This window comes from Bos indicus x Bos taurus, chromosome 29 (genome assembly GCF_003369695.1).
Source record: "Bos indicus x Bos taurus breed Angus x Brahman F1 hybrid chromosome 29, Bos_hybrid_MaternalHap_v2.0, whole genome shotgun sequence".
Taxonomy (NCBI): domain Eukaryota; kingdom Metazoa; phylum Chordata; class Mammalia; order Artiodactyla; family Bovidae; genus Bos; species Bos indicus x Bos taurus.
In genome coordinates, this window is record NC_040104.1 from 21,672,415 (window position 1) to 21,694,018 (window position 21,604).

Genomic DNA, 21,604 nt, shown 5'->3' on the forward strand with positions numbered 1-21,604 from the left:
CTCTGGGGCCAAAGGCCGAGGTGGTTGCACGAGGCGACGCTGAGCCTCTCCTAGTCTCTAGGAAGTTTTGTTACCTGCCTACGTATATGTGAAGGCAGAGCGAGAGAAGCGGTGAATCCGAGGAAAATTCACCGCCTAAGAATCTAAATACTAAACGTGGGGCAAAGGCGAAGGAACCAAAAGCGGCGGGAAGCCGGAGCCATAAGGCAGACACTAGGTACGAGCCAAGAGAAGAGATGGACTGGCTGGCTCCGCAGACGGCTTAGGTGGAGGGATGAGGGGCGGGGCCTGGGCGGGGAAACCGGGGCCCGTGTAACCCAGTAGTGCTCGTGCTCGAGCCCAGTAGTGGACCGCCCCAAAGGCCGCCTCTCCCGGGGAAGTAAAGGTGAGGGGAAAGGGAGTGCAGGCATTATGGGAAACTCCGAGAATTGCTAAGGCAACTCATCCTTCCCCATCCTAAACCAAAGCAGAGACTGTTCTCTTCTTTCCTGGGGGGGCTACCTTGTAGGGTAAGCAAGAGGGGGACAAGGAGAAGGGCCTGCCCGGAGCGCACCCCCTCCCCCCAGCTCGTTGGTATGGCCCGTCCCCCCGCCGCTGATCTGGCAGGCTGCGCGCGCACCCTCTGGCGGGGCGCGGGCCGGCGGGGAGCTGCGGCCTCCGCGGCCCGGTTCCCTCCTCCCGCTCCTCGCGTGCTGTTCGCTGGCGCGGCGCCCGCCGGGTGACGCGCCCGCGCGCCTTGGCGGGGAGGAGCGCGGCCGCGGGGGCGCGCCCCGGTGACTCCGCCCACCCACCCCCGCCTCCCCTCCCCTGAGTCCCGGGTGCCCGGCTCGCGCGGCTTGGTGCGAGGAGATCGGGACCCCGCGCCGCCCGCCCCCGCGCCCCCCGCCCCGGCGTGAGAGGTGCCACGCCCTCCCGCTGCCCTGCCCGGTGCATGGAGGGGCCCGTTCGGATCGCAGCCGCCGCCGCCGCCGTAGCCGCCGCCAGCGCGCGGGGGATGACCTGGGGGTGGCTTTCGGAGCCGGCTGCCGCGCAGGAGGTCTGGGGGCTTAGCCAGCCCCGCTGAGAGGTGCGGGGGTGGGGTCGCACCTAAGTGTGGGCGGGAGGGGTGGCCTGGGGACACCGGGCTTGGGCGCCACGAGGCTTGGGAGCTGGAGGTCCGGGGGAGCGGGCTGCCTGGGAGGGCTGGGGGTCCAGGCTGCGTTCGGGGTCTGGAAAGGGTAACTGAAGGATGCGCAGCGGGGAGCTCCTAGGTTCCCGGTCCTGGGGACTCTGAGCCACCTCGTGGAGGAGGCGGGGTGAGGTGTCAGTGACACGATACAATCTCTTTGACAATGATCCGCTGGGGCAGGTGAGATGAAGCATAGCGGGGTGCAGGGGGCGCCGGGCACGTTTTCCCAAGGGAGCCGGATCTCTCGCCTCTCAACCTCCATCCCAGCGGAGCGCCCGAGAGAGACAGTGATTTATGTGTAGGGAGAATCAAGAGAAATTTCCTGCACAATGTATCTTTCTCTGCCTTCACAGACTCAGTGACTTCCCAGCCCCAGGGAGCGTATTTTTTCCTTCTCCTCTGTAAAGCATTCTGTGGATTGCATTATCATTTGCTAAATACATTACAGCCCGCTATTTATTTCACTCTGCAGCTTCCAGACCTTTGTTGCATTCTCTCCACATCTAGGAATTTCAGTAATAAATCACCGAGGGGCTAGAGAGCCTCTCTCGCCCTTCCCTTCATTGTTCTCCCCAGCCCACCAAATCAGGTGGAAGGCTCTCCAAAAAGAGATTTCTCCAGAATGCCTGTTTTTCCCAGCTCAGACTCCAGAGGGTGGCAGGTGCCTGAAGGGCAGGCTGCCTTCCAAGTTGGCATCTAGAATTGAGGGAACCTCATTAACCTCTGTGTCCTTAAATCAGACACCTTGAGAAACAGAAGACTGGACTAAAAGGAAACATGAGATACAGTCTCAGGCCAGTGGCCAGTAAAGGTGAACAAGGCCAATTCTCCTTCCTTGCCTCACTGATGCCACAAGCCGCAGACTTTCCAGCTGACTCTTGGCATACCTAGTGGACAGTGTCTGGTAGGAGAGGGTCGGAGGGGGCTGGAGCATGAAATGGGTTTATTCTCAGTATAATTCTAAACAGTCTATTACATTTTATAGCTCATTTTTTGGGGAGTAGTCTATTTTAGCTGAGAATGTGGGAGTAGTTCAACTTTTAGGACAAGATGAAAGCGACCTCTAGAAAATTTCTGGAAAATTTAAATGAGTGCTTAACTAGAAAGCATTCTTAGGAACCCAGAGAGGCACCAAATACTGTAGTTTCTGTTTTGCACATGTGGAAATAAACTGCCTCATACTCTAAGTTATATGAGAAGGATGGAGAAAACCTGTTTCATTTCGTAAAGACGTGCCCTGGGTGTGTGTTTGGCAGCGTGTGGAGCAGAAACATTTATATTTCTGTAAAACACGCACGCACGCACACGCGTGCACAGACGCACACATGTGTATATTGTTTAACTTTCATGCAAAAACTGGGATATAGTATTTGGGAAATCTGTCTTTGTTTGAATAGTTTAGTCAACCAGGAAAATCAGTTACTAGAGGTACTGTGCTATTGTTTGTGTAGTAACTCACTTGGGACGCCTTGATTGATTGCCATGGTTCTCATCAGCCTCCTCTTCTGTGGAAAGTACTTAAACAGCTCTGACCCTCCAGCCAGGAAGCACAGAGAACCCTTAGGACTTGGAGCGTACAGATTGGAGCGTACAGATCTACCTTGTGTAGGTTGGCTTCTAAATCAGTGTTACTTGTCTTCTTTGCAGGTGGCTTGCCTGTGCATGGAAGGAATTAAGTTCATTTTAAGATAGGACACTCCCCACCGTCCCATCTGTAAGAGGAATCTTTATGTTGGAGTAAGAACTTCTGCCATAGGGCTGGGCTCAAAGAATTTCAGGTAAAACTTGTTGACTAGTTCTCATGCTTTCTTTTTCTTTTCCCACTTTTGCCCTTATGCTTTCGCGACTTTCTAGATAATTTCATTAATGGTTTTGTCAAAATGGAAGTTGAAGTATAATGTTGCTTCTTTAGAAATGTTTCTTATGCAGACCTTTGGACTAAAAAATCTGTAAGATTTTTAGGTACTGTTTGTAAGTGAATCGGTACTGTTTTTAAGTAAAATACTGGAAAAATGATCTCAAGAATTAAGCCTTATTGTAGCAAAATCAGGCTGGAGATCAGAAATTTAAAACCATTAAGTGAAAAATTTGTTATTTGTTAACACATTGTTACATTAGCTATTGCCTTGTGGTTAGCATTTCTACTGTGTAAGAGTGGAGCTAAGGCAACACATCAGAAGAGAAGCCTTGACGTCTAGGGATAGTCTCTATAGACATATGATCTTACTACTTAATAGAAACTAATTAGATTAGAAAGGAAATTTGGAGTCTGGTTGGTAAACAGATTGCTCTGAAGGACTTGATTTAATGTGGGTTTTGATGGGTGCTTTTTTTCAAGAAATTTTATTAACTTGAATTAGAGAATGCTTTATTGTTTGTATTTTAAATATTATATTATACATAAACATTTCATTGATTTATAAGCACTCCATTTATAAATGTTGTATATGTGGTACTGACTCATTTTTCAGGAGAACAGAAAGGAGAGCTTGACTCTCTTCAATTACAATGAAGAGATAGTATATGGGATATATTTAATTTCACTTTAAATATATTGGATTACAATTAAATGAAAAACTGGTTTGTTGGTTTTTTTTTAATCCTTCAAGTTCTCCCTCATTGTCTGTGCTCTTTCCCCCCATTGTCAGGCTTAAAACATACAGTATCATTGTCATCTGTCCCCTGAATAATGGTCCTGAGGTGATATTATTAATGTGGCTTTTTAAAATCAAACTAATTATACTTGCCTAAAAGAGCCACATGTGTGTGATTCTAGCTGCCTGGTGCCTTTTGAGAGCCCTGGAGACAAGCTAGTGAATAGAGCTGAAAATTCATTCTGTATTTGATTAAATGGAACAGACTTGCTGCTCCTTACCCCAGCAGGGGCGATGAGATCTCTTGATCCCCGAAGCGGCTCCAAGACCCTGGGAATTCCATTAGCGAGCACCTGAGGAATTTCTGCCCTGCAGTGCCTTTTTTGTATGTGTGTATGTGTGTGTGTGGAGAGGGAGGGGAGCCGAGTGGTGATGGGGGGGCGGGTGGTGGTGGGCGTGGGGACGGAGAGAGGCTACATTAGAAGACTCCATATGTTAGTGGATCTAAAATCAAGGCAGGACTTAACAGCTTATCTTGTACGAGAAGAGCCCAACCCATAGGCAGATTGCTGGCCAGGACTTTCTTAGCAGCACGACTGTGGTGATGCGTCTTTATCCTGAAGTGCACGCCACTGTAAGTACAGAAAGTCACTTTTCTGCTTTCCCTCCGAAGCACAAGCATATACACGTTGCAGACCTGGTAAGTTTTCTGTGAATGATCTTTTGATAACTATGGAAAATCATGGTACAGTTCGGTCTCGCCTGTAAGGGCCGCTTTATTGTTTTAATAACTTTTCAGCCAAGAGCAGAATCAGACTTTTCTGTGAAGCAGAGTGTTTTGCAGAGATGAAATGCTTGTTTGAATAGGCATATTTAAGTTTGCTGTGTTGTTTTTATATGACTTTTATTGTGTTTTTGTAACATTATCGCAGAATTTACCTTCGTGCAGGGTATGTCTGTCTCTTCTGTTGTCTTTTGAAAAATTTCTCTCTGCTAGGATTTTTTAAGACATCGCTTTGCACACTTGCCAGCGGCCACAAATAAATGAAAATATATCTATCAAATATTCTGTAAAATCTTTGGAGCAAAATTTTTGAGAAACATCAGCATGTCTCTCCACTCCACCCCACCCCAGCCCTCACCCCACCCTTCTTCCCCTGCCCCTGAATGATTTTTGAATACAGACGCTCTTCAGACTATGAGCCTGGTTTGTTTCTCGTGTGTTTTTCAAGGAAGAGCAGTTCTGAATCTTGGACGTTCTACTTAATTGATTTTCATCTTCCAAGAATAGTTAAAAATGAGTGTGAATTCCAGTGTTTGTAGCTTTCAACTAGAGCAGAGAGCAGTAGCCTATTTGATAGATTTTGTTTCTGATTAAAATCTTGTGTGTCACAGATCTCTCCATCCAATTCCTGTGTAGTCCTCTACTAGAGCCTCCTAAATGTTTAACACTAAGCGTTTAAAAAATAAAGAAGTCTTTTAGAGAATATGTTTAACTTTTTTTTCTACCTTCTTCCTGGGCTTGCATTCTACTAGTATGCTAGGCTAAGTCGATTCAGTCGTGTCCGACTCTGTGCGACCCCATAGACGGCAGCCCACCAGGCTTCCCCGTCCCTGGGATTCTCCAGGCAAGAACACTGGAGTGGGTTGCCATTTCCTTCTCCAGTGCATGAAAGTGAAAAGAGAAAGTGAAGTCGCTCAGTCGTGTCCAACTCTTAGCCACCCCATGGACTGCAGCCTACCAGGCTCCTCCGTCCATGGGATTTTCCAGGCAAGAGTACTGGAGTGGGGTGCCATTGCCTTCTCCGTCTACTAGTACGGCCAGATTGAAAAGACTCTGGGATGAATGGGAGTAAATACTAAAGTTAGCATTGGGCCCCTCTCTGTTCACAGTTGTTCAGGAACTTTGCTGTGTGGTGTATTTTGATGGCCAGAGATAATAAAACTATCCCAAAGCAGATTTTGTTTTGCTACCTGTCAGTTGGAATGTGAGTCAGGACTTAAGTTCTTGAGAACCAGTGCTGTGCTTTTAACCATCGACTTAGGAAACTGTACAGTTCCTTACTACTTGAGAGGGGGGAAAACACACAGGTTATGTTACTGAACTGAGACATATTCTGCTTACATTTGGTTACAATATTTTTATATTGCTCTTGTGTAAACAGAATTAAGAAACTGACATACAGCTTGCTTTTCAGCCATTCTTGTCATAGATTAGCTCATCTCTTTTTATTTGTATGAGTTGGGAAGGTGATTTCGATCTAAGCCTTGACTTCCTCATCCCTAAAATGGGGCTAATAATGGTAGTAACTGCATTGTTTTGTGGATTACGTGAGATTCTGAAAGTAAAGCACTTGGCATATAGTAAGACCTCTATGAATGTTAGCTGCTATTTTAGGTAACTCCTCCTGTACACATTAGTCTGTTACTTTGATCCAGAAGTGATTTCTTTTGAAGATTAAACAATGAGGAATTCTCTGACGTTAGTAATAGTGGGGGCACATGGAACTGCTCTAATTTCAGTATGCTACAGTTCTCTTCATTTTGCAATTGAGACTTAAAAGGCACTTGGAAACAATGTTGCATCCCCCCCCTTTGAGGTATAATAGGAAAATGTACACAAGTGTACAGTTAATGTATACTGAGCGAACAGCCAGATGAAGTTTTATATATGCACATGTGTGGTAACCGTTACCCAGATCAAGATGTAGAACACTTCTTCATCTTGGAAGGCGCCCTGGTGCCCCTTCATGGACTTCGCTGCCGCCCCCAGCCGAGGACAGCTATTTTGACTAGTCTCAACCATACGTGAGTTTTGCCTGTTCCTGAACTTTATAAAAATAGACTCACATGATAAGTATTCTTTATATCTGGTTTCTTGCACTGTTCCTTATGTCTGAGAGCCATCTCTGTTACTGTGTATGGTAGGAATTCATGCTTTTCAAATTGTTTTAGCATCTTTTGCCTATTTTGAAATTCATAGTAGTTCATTTTATTGGCACATTAGGTATGTGGTTATTGGGAAAACAAGAAAATAACATCTCTTCCTCAGTCATTAGAAAATGAGGTCCTAGTCACTATCTTAGAAAGAACTTACGTTTGTACATGAAGTTGGGTTGAAGGTTCCGTCACCTTCAGTGACAGTTCCATGAACCAAATCCTTTGATAACTGCCTTCACTTGTGTGTGTGTTTAGAAAGGGAGAGAGGGAGCCTCAAAATAAGGACCATCTAAGGTAGCTGATAATGTTCATGCTTAGGATTTAATGTCAAAGTCAATACTTAGCATGGTGCATTCAAGGAAAGCAATAACTAGCTCAGCATTAGCATCATATTCTCTTAGGAGAAAGCAAAGCAACACAGTGGATTCTTGCGGGGGAGCGGGGGCGGGGAGAAAAATCCACCCATAATGGAAGAAAATGGAGCAAGGATATTGTTATACTGCAGGAAAATTTTGAAGAATGGGACCCCACAGTTGATTCAGGAAGAAGAATTTTAGTCACTAACGTTCTGAACAGTTGCTGTCAGTCTCTGCCTATATGTTTGGAATTTCTATTGGTATTGTTGGAATTCCCTATTACAAAATAAGTAAAATTGATTTCACCAAACAGTGAAATAAGAATACCAGATGATATGGATGAATCAGAAGCGTGTTTTTTGTTTTTAAATTTTGGAAGGGGCTGCAGCTGAGGTTAATAGTGTGTGTTTCTGCTCTTGGAAATGTTGATGAAGCATTTTCTGGGTGTTCTGCTGGGATACAAGCCACTTCTCTCTCTCTGGAGACATTGTCTTTTTCAACGTTTGTAATTTTATTAAATCTTCTTTTTCATAGCTCCTTGACACCAGGTCCATCTTCACATACAGCCATGTACAGGATGGGTTCCTTTGGACTACAGGGGGCAAGTGGTCCCCTTTTCTCTTAAATCAGAACCCCAGCAGCCAAGATTTCACTGGGGGTGGGGAGAGTTGAAATAGTGATATATGATTCATCTTTTGTCCCAGAGGGGGCACTCAAAAGATGCAGATTTTTTTCAAAAGAAGAACTGTTGACAACTAAAGCTGCCTCAGGACAGAAAATGCTCTGTTAAAGGGCGTGAGCTCCTTGTTGCTAGACGTGTTATAGTGGTGTTTGCAAAAGATGCTGCAGAAGAAATCTTTCCCTTGGGTGAGAGTTGGGACCTCATGACCCCCAAAGGCCTTTTCAGTATGAGCCCATGAGACAGGCTCTCCTGAGGGGGCTGTGCTACTTAACCATCACATTCAATAGTTCCCCCTTACCCCAGGGATCACTTGCTGCAGTTTCATTTCCCTGGGATCAATCACAGTCCAAAAATATTACATGGAAAGTTCCAGAAATAAATGATTCATAAGTTGCAAGTTGTGTGCTGTTCTCAGTAGTGTAATGAAATACTTTCCCCCCACCGCTGCCACCCAAGATCCCCAGACCTTCAGTATTGTCCTGCCGCTGACATCCAGCCATTCACTTCGTCACGCCTGGGTGACCAGGCTTATCAGGAGCTGGTGATCGTCCTTCTGACGATATGTACTAGCCTAATTCTGCATCACAATGCCTGTTACTCACCTCACTTCATCACATCCAGTTGGGCACTTGGTCACCTCCTACCATCATCATCATAAGAGCAGTATTCATAATAGTGCAATATTTTGAGAGCGAGAGACCACATTCATATAACTTTTATTATACCATATTGTTAAAATTGCTCTATTGTTAATCTCTTACTGTGCCTAATTTATACATTCAGCTTTATCATAGATATGTATGTATAGGAAAAAACACAGTATAAATAGGGTTTAGTACTATCCACAGCTTCAGACATTCACTAGGGGCCTTGGAATGTATCCCCTGTGGATAAGAGGCGGGGGCAACTGTACATAATTTTGGAGGGAAAAAAATGTGTAGAGTTCCAAACAACCATTGGATAAATAAAGTTTCTCAAACCAGCTCTAGTTTAAAGTTGAGGACTGCCTCTTCTTCTTGACCCTTTCACTTTAAATGTAATTTAGTTTATCAATAACAAGTAAATGTCAAATATTCTTTTTTACTTAAAGAGAAAACGGGGCCCTTTCCAGTATTCTAAGCATATCATTAGCAGAAATGAGAACACTTTACAAATATCTGCTACCTTTTTAGGTAGGTACGCACCTGAGTTTACTTGAAGCTTCACCACTGGCCAAGTAACTGACTCACTCCTACAGAGAATTACGAGGCTTCCCAGATGGTTCAGTGGTAAAGAACCTGCCTGCCAATGCAGGAGACACAAGAGGATTCGATACCTGTGTCAGGAAGATACCCTGGAGGAGGAAATGTCAACCCACTCCAGTATTCTTGTCTGGGAAATCCCAGGGACATGCAGAGTCACTGATCTCACTGGATTTTTAAGGGCAGAAGTGTGTAATTAAAAGAAAGCTTAGGATTTAAAAAAAAAATGTTAAAGATATTAGGACTTCTATCATCACATTATCACTGGAATGCTTGTCAAACATTTTACGTATTTAAGATGTTTAATTTTGTTCTGTGCTGTTGTTTTGTGCCCAGAGAGCTGATGTCAGATATTGTCTTTTTTTTAAATACATAGTATTAGAGGAGTTTTCCTGGATTTCTGGCACTAAAAAGTACATTCTGCTTTCTGTCTCTTGCCAGGGAAATTTCTAACAGTTACTGGCTTTTTAGGTATCAGAATAACAGTAATTAGTATTTTCTCTTTTACTATCATTTGAAATCTGTTCAGTGAGTAATTGCATACACTGCCTGGTTGGAGGTGAAATTGGCAAAGGGGACGAATGTCTAATGGATAAAATACTACTTTTATCAGGCCATGAAATTACTGTAGTGACATCAGAACTTGGCAGCCTCTTGTATTCCAATAAAAAGAGAAATAGCATCATAAGCTAGGGATAAGATTTTTCTTGCCCATTTATTTTGGATTATTTTCATGGTTTTAGCCTCAGGGCATGTGTGCAACAAAATAGCACAATGAATAACAGGCAATAAGAAGGAGTGAACATAGCTTCAGCTGGAACGGATATGCTGTTTTTCACTCACCTCTGTTTCAGTGGTTTAAACTTCCTCCTAGGTTGGTGAGTGTGAACTTATGAGATTAGGTATGAAGAATCCTCCTCTATGAAGTGAAGTTAAGCTTCATTATTGATGTTACATAGCTTTCAATATATTGAAAGTTTGATAATTAGCTGTTGAAATGGTCATATGAGGGGGAATGTCTAAATGTGACTATGAGTGGGATTGTGTCAGACAAGTGCTGTTTATTCCAGTAAACACCAATAAAATGACGTTGTTTGAATCTAGTGTTTCCTCCTGCCTGTGTTACCCTGTTCACTCTTGAAATTAGGCTAATTAGGCTTTTAGATATTGCCATGATTTAATGACAACTGATGCACCAGGATTTCAAATTGGTTTCCATGCATCTGAACAGTTGTTCCAGTAGATCTTGGGACTGCTGAATCCTGGGAAAATAGTTTTATGTTTCTTAATAGATTATTAAAACACCCAAGTAGAACCACACTGGTCTTACCATTGTGTTGTATCCATAAATTACCATGTGGGTTCTCCTATTCCTGATCACTTTTTTAAACCAGGTAATTTTATTGTTTCTTCCATTAAGTCTTAGATGGTCTTCCAAAATGAAATTACACATTTTGTTTTACAATAAGAAGGATTATAGTATGGATGGGTTAGATTTTAGACCTAATTCTGCATTTTTACTCCTCTTGAAGAACATATTTTCAAGTCATATTATAATCTGATTAGAATTGGGCCTGACCTCTAAATCAGTTCTTTTGATTTCTATTTGTTGAATATTAGACACACTTCCTTTACTATGGTCAAGTCCTTTTTGAGAGTAAAACGAAAACAGATCAAACTTCTACTCTGAATCCCTAATTCCAAGCTCTAGTTATTAAGTTATTCATGTTTTGACTGTAGATCCATATAAACGCCTTTCATAGAATTTTCTTCATACACTTTAGAGCCAAAGTTTTTTTTTTTTTTAGCCTCATGGCGACTAAAGCCAATTTTGAATCATTCTAAGATGGGTTGTTAACTGTGGTCTCCTATTAGGTTAGCCAATGAAATTGTCATTATCTGTTATCCTTTTGTGTTCGAGGATGTATTTTAAAAGAGCTGTTGTCACCGTGGTTAGGCCTTAAAATAATTTTAATTTTGTCACTGTGACTGCAGCCACGGTGGGATTTTAAATCATAAACAATAAAGCTTGTGCAGAGATTTGACAATCTTTTTTTTGCAGCATCAAATAAATTTTAGCTCAGGGATTTGACTGAATACATCTTGTTAATGTTAATAAGGTCTTGTAGCTAACTCCCAAAGTGAGTTTCTAAATATGAGCTTAGTAAGTCCAGGTTGTACCCTACCCACAGGAAAGTAACAGTAGAAATTGTTTTAAAGAAAAATTGTCAAGGTTTTACTTATTTGAAGATTTTCTCCTCCAGATAGGCAGATTATTAGGAAAAAGATAGGGAAACAATTGACCCTGTAGAACAAAGACAGCCCTTGATCAGATCCATGTTTTCTCAGCTCGGTGTTGTACACATATACTGAATACTTAATGAGTTGTGACTGTAGATGTCAGCTGGGCATGGAATCAAATTAACAGACACCACATACTAAACTCCTGAGGGCTTCAACAATCAAGAATGAGAGACTGAGTTCTGAGTTTTTCATTTGTGCAATTAAGATTTTTTTCCCCCCTTCATGTTGAAATGTGAGTTTTTTGGAGAAAGAATCCATTCACTTGCCATTTCCTAGACAAACAGTCCCCATTTGCTTTAAAAGTTCTTTCTAATTCACTGAGAAATACTAGCATCTTTTGTGCCTGAATCATCTAGAGGGATTTGTACTACAGAAATACTTGGGCAATTTAATAATAAGCAGTGTGGTGACAAAGGAGCAAAGTATTGCTTTGGTTAAGCCAGGGGCCTTGATTGAATGAGTGCCCTGCAGACTTATCAGAATGATGCTTCCAGAGGATTGGGGAGCGAAAGACGGTCCTGACACTGCATGCGCAGACAGGTTGGGTGGAACCGGGACCCCCCTGTGCTCACGCAGCTGCGTGCTGAGGAATTGCTAGTTCAGTTAGACGCCTATCCTGTGATTCTTTTCATTCTGTTCACAGGATATTTGTCTCCTACCCTCTATTTCTAATGGTTGTTATTTCTTAAATAATTCTATAGGGTCCTTTGTACTTTGCAGAGTGTTTTAAAAGCTTTTTTTTTTTTTCCTGTTTGCAATAATGTATGAAATAGTAAAGTTTTCATAAGAAGGGAAGTCATGAGGAAAATAAAGATTGAGCATTGGTTTCACACACAGGAGTTTTTAATGTAGTTCAAAGTTGGGTTAAAATATCTCTAATGTTGGAAGAGGAGATTATTTGAAACTGGGGTCTTTGTTTTTAAGCTTAATTTAGATTATAAGTGCACGTTTGTATGATTAGGAATAGAATGAAATAGTTGAATTTTAAGGTTTTTTGTTTTTTTTTTTAATTTTTTGGTTGTGCCATGTAACTCATGAGATCTCAGTTTCCCCCCCAAGGATCAAACCCTGGCACCCTGCAGTGAAAGTACTGAGTCCTAAACATTTGACTGCCAGGAAGTTTCTTGTTTTGTTTTTGTCTTTGACATTTGTAAACCACAAACTGCATCCGAGATTCTATTGGAAGATACTGAGATAGTGAAGTAAATTTTGCCCAAGGTAAAATTGACCCCCAGGTGTTTTGTATTTTTTTAAGCTCTTTCCTCTTTAAAGAGGTCTTTAATTACCACCACGCCGCCCCCCACCCCAGTCCCAACCCCCCCCACCAGCAACAGGGATCCTTATTTTCCAACACATTTTTTTAGAGCCAGGTACCTGGATTCTTAGAAATTCTTTAATGGTATATTCCAGCTGAAAATGAAGTTTGAAAGCCCTATCCAGTTACATGCCCAGTAAGGAAAATAGCAAAGGGGGCTTTTAGAAATAAATCTCATTTTACATATACATTTTTGCTTGTGAAATAAATATCAAATCAAATTGAATGCTCTTTTTCTTAACATTTGTTCCACGGTACCCCTGTGTTCTGAGCATGACAGATGAGGTCAGTGCTTAATCTTATTTTCTGTTTCTTGGATATGTTAGAAAATGAATACAAACTTTGTAACTTTAAGTGATTCTTCTCATATTTCTTTTGTCAATCATTAACTATTTCTTTTCTTTTTTAATTTATTTAAAATTGGAGGTTAATTGCTTTACCATATCATATTGGTTTCTGCTTTATAATAGTTTGAATCAGTCATAATTTGAATCAGTCATAAATATATATATATACCCTCCCTCTTGAGCCTGCTGGAGAAGGCAATGGCACCCCACTCCAGTACTCTTGCCTGGAAAATCCCATGGATGGAGGAGCCTGGTAGGCTGCAGTCCATGGGTCGCTAGGAGTTGGACACAACTGAGCAACTTCACTTTCACTTTTCACTTTCATGCATTGGAGGAGGAAATGGCAACCCACTCCAGTGTTCTTGCCTGGAGAATCCCAGGGACAGAGGAGCCTGGTGGGCTGCCGTCTATGGGGTCGCACAGAGTCGGACACAACTGAAGTGACTTAGCAGCAGCAGCAGCTTGAGCCTGCCTCCCAATTATTAGCTATTTCTTTTCTGTTTTATATCATTGTATGAAAGAAAGTGAAAGTGTTAGTCACTCAGCCGTGTCAGACTCTTTTGCAGCCTCATGGACTATAGCCCGCCAGGCTCCTTTGTCCTTGGCATTCTCCAGGCAAGAATACTGGACTGAGTAGCTATTCCCTTCTCCAGGAGATCTTCCCCACCCAGGGATCAAACCCAGGTCTCCTGCACTGCAGGCAGATTCTCTACCATCTGAGCCACCAGGGAAGCCCCATATCATTGTATAATATTGGCTAAAACAAATGTTAATGCTACAGCATTTAAGGATACCTTACTTGTGTTCTTTCATTGTAGATCAAACTAGTTTAATGAGATAGTTTAAAAGTTTTGATGACCAAATGGAGAAGGAAAGAAAGAAAAATAGGTAACTTAAAGGCAAATCTTGCCCCTCCTCCTGGGCTGGAGAGAAGCTGAGTTATAAGAGCACAGAGTCCAGCTCCTAGTTTGAGGTGTGAGGCTGTTTATTTTCACTCTGGAGCTGTATATACTACAGAAGGAAGACTCTGGCCTTGCTTAACCTAAGCAAGTCATTACTTATCTACGATCTGGCAAGCGATTTGATTAAGGTTGACAGAACTCATATAATATCAGAACCAGGCCCTCTTAATGATTGATGAAGCTTGTCTGTAAGTTTTTTTTTTTGAAAGGACAAAAACAGAGCAAGAATGAATACTTGTTCAGATCTCCAACTGCCCAGTATCAGCCAAGTCTGTAATGTACTGTAGTTTTATCTGTCGGGGTTAATAGGTATTAATTTATATGTTATTTTTAATGGTATAACTAAATGGCTTTAAAAGAATATTTTTAGATCAGTAGGTTAATTTGACTTCTACATGATTAAATTCTTGAAATTTTGGAGATCTTGCTTCACACCTTAACATCTTTCTTACGACTTTCTTTGATGTTATATATATATTCTTTTGTCTAGTGGAATTTTTTAACCTGTAAGGAATTTTCTTATTTATTTTCTGGTGAAATTTGAGTTCTTTGCCAATTTTTGGCTTTAACCTAAAGCATTTTTACCCTCTTGCTGTCTTACCATGCAACCATGATTTAGAAACTTGTAATAGTGTCACTGAGTGTCTCTGCTAACTTTTGCTATGTTATTTGTTCCTTATTCTCATTACCAACAGGTTCTCTGTATGACTAAAATGTGCAGATGTTCTTTTTAATTACTGTTTAAAAATTTTTTAACTTTTTATTTTGTATTAACAAACAATGTTGTCATAGTTTCAGATGAACAGCAGAGGGATTCAGCCATAAGTATACATGTATCCATTCTCCCCCAAACTCCCCTCCCATCCAGGGTCTTGGCAACACTTTAAATCATTAGTCTACATGTAGTTCTGTGTCCAACCAACATGATTTCTTGTGTTTTAATCATTCATATGTTGCTTAGTAGAAATGAGTATAGGACCAGAAGAACTCTCTCCACCTTATTTTAAGTAAATTGAGCATAAGGAATTTCCAAATGAGTGAAACAATTGAGAATGAATTCATTTTCTGTAAATGGAATTTTCATAACCTGGGAGTTTTCAGGCTATTGATCATACAGGTTTAGACTACAGTAAACTCTGGAGTCAGTGTGAGTGGGATCAAAGCCTGACCCCACCATCTCTATGTGACAAGGCCTCTATGTTTCTCTGTCTGTATAATGGGATCACCTCAGTTAATCCTCACAGAGTGATAGGTGCTTGATAGGTGCTTCTTGCACGTGAGGGGTTGCTGCTGTTATATTATCTGTGAGTTCTGGTCTAATAGTTACAAAATATTATTGTGATGTTGCTGAATTCAAGACAGTCATTTCAAAATAAAATGAGTTGGGATTAAACTTTGGGGACTGTAAATGTGGAAAGAAACTAGAATTGATTATATGTTGCTGTTGAGTTGGTTAGGACTTGGCTTCCATCGCAGAGAGTGGTTAGGTTATGTGAATAATATAATAGCTGGCGGTGATTTTCCCATATCCCCTTTCTTACCTAAATTTCAATTTTGTTTCTTTGCGATCTCCCGTTTCTCCTCATCTCCCCAGACTCAATAGAAACCTACTTTAGTACCAGGAAAATAAAATTTTAGATATGAGATGAACTTCTTACCTAGTCTTATTGACACATTCTTAAAAGCAAGAGCTACCTATGGTTGGAACCTTTTGTTAATTCTTCTTGATAATTTTCCCACCAAAGGTACAAATGTTCTTATCTGTGGGAAATCCCAGTGCTTTCTAGGATTTTGATGTATACATACTTAATAATGAGTTTGGCTCTTAAGTCTCTTTCAAATTACTTTTTTTCTCTTGGGCTTAGATATGGTCAGAGCAGATAAATACTTAACTGGGCTTGATAGCTTTGAAGACCACCAATAAAGTGTCATTCCCAAGTTGTTTCTAAAAAAGAAATAGAATAGACTTGCGATCATCTGATGCAAATGTTTGATTTGGAGGGAGGCCAGTGGTGCACAGTCAGCCCCACCCTAGCCACGCCCTTGAGTTGTTTCTCTGGCCGGGATAAGCCCTCAAGTGACTGTTGAAGATTGAGATTTAGCAGTAGAGGGGAATCCAAAGAACTGGAGCCAGGAGTTGTGGAATCAGAACATGGAAAGGTGGGGGCTGCAGGCATCACTTTCTACCTGACTGTGGCCTATCTGTCCTGGAGTTCCTTTCTGTCATCAGCAGTGACAGTACTAATGCTTCAGGAAGGAGATACTGTTCTGTCTTACTTTTTTGTTGTGGTTTTAAATATTTTTTTTAGTTAAGGTTTGAGAATTCATCTGTTTCTTCTACCTTACAGGTTGGCCTCATTATTGTATTTTTATTATATCACTGGAATCCGGGTTTTCATGGAAGCACAGTAAATTTTGCAGCAATAATGAGCCTGTTTGTAGAAAAAAACATTGTACCATAACTCTAACATGCACAGATTTTTAAGATATTCCCTCTGGGGCCTATGGATAAAGCTTAGTTGAAATGCATTTATAGAATTTTCTTAAGGTAGTGGTCTTGGTGGCTATGGAGGTGGGTAGCATTTACAAGATTCTTTTAACCTTTTTGATTTGGGGGGAATGTGACTCTAGTATTTGAAACTATAATTCTTGTCTTGTCACCCCCAGTCTCAGTTGAGATTTGCAAAGATGTATATAATCAAGGAATTAGCTTTGTGTGTGATTAGTTAATGTCTTAACGGAGGTGATAATGTCCTGTATTTTGCTAAAAAGGAGTGGACACTTAAACTTGAATAATGTACCACTTCTTGCCTGGAGAATCCCATGGAGGAGGAGCCTGTAGGCTACAGTCCATGGGGTCACAAAGAGTTGGACATGACTGAGCGACTTCACTTTCACTTATCAAAGGGAAAAATTTTTATAAACCCCAATATTGTTTTAAAAATTTTATTATTAACCTCATTTAATTATGTACAAAATAAACTAGATGCAAACTTCTTATAAAACTAAATTTGCACATTGTGACAAAATCACAAAACCAATGTAATTCAAAAATGTTAAATCTTAAAAACTGTCTTGTTACATTGTCAGTATTGAGTTGAATAAGGGGAAGATGCATGTGTGCTAAGTCGCTTCAGTTGTGTCACTCTCTGCGACCCCTGTAGCCTGCCAGGCTCCCCTGGGATTTCCCAGGCAAGAATACTGGAGTGGGTTGCCGTGCCCTCCTCCAGGGGATCTTTCCAACCGAGGGACTGAAGCTGTGTCTCTTATATCTCCTGCATTGGCCGGTGGGTTCTTAACCACTAGAGTCACCTGGGAAGCCCTAATAGGAAGACTTGGCCTTTTAATTTGATTCTTTGATTTTAAGCATGTTTAACATTATTTTTCTTTTCTTTTTTTAAACCTTTCATTTTTATTTTAATTAATTAATTGATTTTATTAATTTTTGGCTGCACCTTGAACGGAGAAGGCAATGGCACCCCACTCCAGTACTCTTGCCTGGAAAATCCCATGGACGGAGGAGCCTGGTAGGCTGCAGTCCATGGGGTCGCTAAGAGTTGAACACGACTGAGCGACTTCACTTTCACTTTTCACTTTCATGCATTGGAGGAGGAAATGGCAACCCACTCCAGTGTTCTTGCCTGGAGAATCCCAGGGACGGGGGAGCCTGGTGGGCTGCCGTCTATGGGGTCGCACAGAGTCGGACACGACCGAAGTGACTTAGCAGCAACAGCAGCACCCCGAAGCTTGTGGGATCTAGTCCCCTAACCAGGAATCACACCCACACCCCCTGCACTGGAAGCCTGGATTGTTAACCTCTGGACTGCCAGGGAAGCCCCTATTTTTTCTTTTTAATAATGAACTTGTATTTAACTATTGGTCCAGTATTTTGTGGGCCACTTTAAAAGTACACTCTGATACATAATACTGAAAAAAAATTTAGAATTCATTTGATGAAGTGCATGTATGCATTCTTATTTACTTATTGTTGATGAGCCATGGTAATGTAGGATCTTTGTAGTACATGTGTTTCTAATGTTATATTATACCATCTGCGATGTCATCTGCTTTTCAAGTTGGCGCACTTATGTTGCCATGAGCTAGAAGATGATTTACAGTTCCTACTTTTCTTTTCACCTGTTTCAGAACTTTCTTTGAATGGTATTATGTAACATCATTTGACCTTCACATGTCATGGGTATGATCCAAGAACACAAATGTAAACCAGGCATGGAAATCTTGTGTCATGTCTTTATCGTTTGTCTGATGACCTGGAATAAGATAACAATAATTCAGGTTTCAGCAGTGCAGAAACACAATAAAATTAAAAAAAGAAAAAAGATTTTCATACCTTCAGAAATTCATCTGCAGATTAAAACTAAAATAGAGAAAGAAAACTAAAACCTCATAGATTTAAGCATCCTTCCAGAATGAGAAGTGGCTGTGGATTCACAGTGAATTCAACAGGCATAAAGAAGAGACTATACTCAAGGCTCTCCTTTTATTTAAGAAGCTGTGTGTAGAAAGGGTGAAATGGAGGCCTGGGCTCACCCTGGGCTCAATCTCACCCCCATCATTTATTAGCTATGCAATCTTGGGGAGATTATCTGAACACTCATTTTGTGTAGTTTACTTCGCAGGTTTTAGATATACAGAGGTGACCAAACTAGATGTGGTTCCCTTCCCTCATGGACCTACTATTTAATCCAGGTCCGGTAGAAAATTTTTACATTTATATGACCTATAGATATCTAGCCTAGTTCTTTATTTTCACAGTGTAATGAGTCAGGTAAAACCAACTTCTGTGCATTCCCTTCAATACTGTTCCCTTGGTTACCATTTTTCCTCAGGAAATCAGATTCAAATGAAAATCAAAGCCATTACTGAAGAAGGAAAGAAGTTTTATTTTATCTTTTTTTAAAGATCTTATAGACAGGGCCATCTTTATTTGATGTACCATGATGGTACAGAGAGAAAATTGCTTTAATTTATAGAAGATTACAATAATTTATTATGGAAACGCTACAGATTCAGGTATATACTTGTTCATTGATTAAATTTAATGTGCATACAGGGAGATATAGGACTTCTATAACATAGTATTGGAGTGAAATTCCTTATGTTTTATCTCAGTAATTTCTTAAAAAAATTTTTTTTTTCTTTTTTGTAAAGTTTTAAAACAGAGTGTGAAATAGTCTGCAGAGAAAGTAAGGGGATAACGGGAATTTTGCTTCCCAATAAGGTCTAGAAGTTTGGCCTATTTTGGAGAGGAATGTTAATAACGAAAGTACAGGTGCTGCTGGGACCAGTGGGGTCTTTGTGAGTGGCAGAAACCTGTGAGTACTAAGAGCGAAAACGCTGCTTTCGGGAGATCTGTTGGTTGACATTCAAGACAAAAATCTGAGGGGTGTGTGTGTTTAATGCTCCATTAAGAGACACATGATTTAACTATTTTATAACCAAATGTTGGTGATGAGCTGTTATAACATAATCTACTGATTTATCAGACTGAAGACTTTAAAGTCTTGAGATTACTGTTTCTCAACATTGATCTTTAAACCAGCTTGATTTATAGTGAGGATTTTATATTCATATGGAGTAAAATGAGAAACAGCCAGCTGAAAGACATGGAGTGATTATTTCCTAAAGCCAAATTTATTCTAAAATTACTTTTTGGCTCATGTTTTGTTCTGTTCCAATGAACAATGATTGTAGATGGCAGTTCTTCTTTTCTTTTTTTTAACTTGGTAAATGGTTCGTGTACTTACATGGGACGTATGGGTGTTTTGTTTTATTTTTAGGTGTCTCTGGTTATTGAAATCCAAAACTCTGGGAACCATTGCTCTCGATTAAATTTGGTAAACTATCAGTGTACAGTTTTCCAAATTGGATGTGTGGCGTCTTTGCTGTGTCTCATGCTGAATGTTTCTCCATCTGTAGTGTTTACAGCCGTGTGTTTATGATGCGTCAGCATCAAGTCGGATTCTCCCTCTGACCACAGACTTGAGTTGGCTTTTTATCCTCCTCCAGCAGAACTGGTAATGCCTCACTTAGTTTTACACGTACCTTCATTGTTCCATATACTGAGGTCAGGAGGCAAACACTTAGAGAGTCTCTCTCTCTGTAAGAGTTGCTTTTAGCTGTTTTATTAGTCCTGCTGTTGGTTATTTTAATTACTTGTATGTTTTATTTGTACCCCGAGGCTGCTCAAGCAAAGAATGCAATTCAAATAAACAAAATAATATCTGATTTTTGGAACACCCACACCTGCCAGCTGGGCCTTCCTCTTAAGTTCTTACTCAGGTTGGCATGGAAGCTGGGCAGAGAAAAAGGAGGTGATTATGTAGAGTTATGAAATGTTTTCTTCAATGTAAGTTCTTGGAAAGCTTGATAACTTAGTAGTTTTCAAATCAGCGGGGCTGTTTGCTTCATGATCAGTCTTTCTTTTGTAAGACAACCCTGAGTTTTCACGAGAAGTTCTGTCTTTTCCATTGTGCATATGTTTCTACCAGTGTTCCCAGAATTCTGGGAAAACCTCACAGATAATTTGACTGTAAAATAGTGGATGACACTTTCACAAAGCAGGAAAAATTTGTAGGGAAATTTCTTCAGTTTCTTCGTTATTATTGTTCAGTCGCTAAGTCGTGTCTGACTCTTTCGGGACCCTATGGGCTGTAGCCTGCCAGGCTTCTCTGTCTGTGGAATTTTCCAGGCAAGAAAACTGGAGTGGATTTTTCCTTCTCCCGGGGATTTTCCTGACCCAGAGATCGAAGCCCTTCTCCTGCATTGGCACGTGAATTCTCTACCACTGGGCCACCAGGGAACCTCAGTTTCTTTACCCGAATACAAAGTAAAGGGTCTGCCTCTTCAAGTTCTTACAATGAAATCATAAACTTGTCTCCTGCTTTTTTTTTCAACTTGGTGTTTTTTTTTGTTTTTTGTTTTTTTTTAATAAGAGTGAACACAAGCACTCTCTTTTTTGCTTGCAAACTGGAGGGCTGAACTATATGCTTTTGACTTAATTTTTAGAGCTGAACTGTTGTTGATTTTGGACACCTTTGCTGTTTCTCTTCCCCCTTTCCTCTTTCATTAGAGTAGTCATGTTTGGAGTCTGCCAGAGATGAGGCAAAACTAGTGTAAGAGGTGCGCACAGGCTTTTAAGTGCTTTTTCATTTAAACATAGCGCTGGTAAAATGTCATAGAATTCTAAAACTGAGAGAAAATTGTGGGGTTTTTTTTCCCTCTATTTGCAGACAGAATCTAAGCCACACTAATTTACTAAATGTTCCACCTGACTGAATCCTCTAGGAAAAAGAAATACGTCACTGTAGACTACCAACTGTTAATTTTTAAAAATATATTTTGAATATTCTTATTAAATACTTTAAAAATATGTTATTAAAAAATTCAAACTCCTGTCACTTTTGGAAACTCTTTTTTATGTCAAAAAAGTTCTGAATGCTGCTGTTTATATGTAATCCAGGAGTTAAAGATGTCAGAGATTTAAGAAATGAGATCAAGGTCTCTGTTATCTTATTCTGCTTCTATGTCATCTTTTCTCTAATCTTTTTTTTTCCCCAACTGCTTTGAATATGGACGCTCAATACATTTTTGTTGTATAAATGAATTGAGAAACTGCTTTTTGTGTTTTTAGGCTACAACTTTCAACTCTACTGATAATGTCTTAGAAAATGG

At 40.7% G+C, this 21,604-nt stretch overlaps 1 protein-coding gene across 3 annotated transcripts in view; it reads left to right on the plus strand.

The window, feature by feature from the left end:
• Positions 1-809: 809 nt before the first annotated feature.
• CDON (cell adhesion associated, oncogene regulated) overlaps positions 810-21,604 on the plus strand; it is a 98,984-nt gene continuing 78,189 nt past the window's right edge. The window contains exons 1-2 of one of the 3 annotated variants that reach the window (XM_027532734.1): positions 810-1,066; positions 2,816-2,946. The gene's annotated coding sequence lies outside the window, so the exon portion shown is untranslated. Of the gene's footprint in view, positions 1,067-2,815; positions 2,947-4,257; positions 4,463-21,604 lie in introns of those variants that run through there. The other 2 variants (XR_003509454.1, XM_027532735.1) reach the window with 2 other exon arrangements.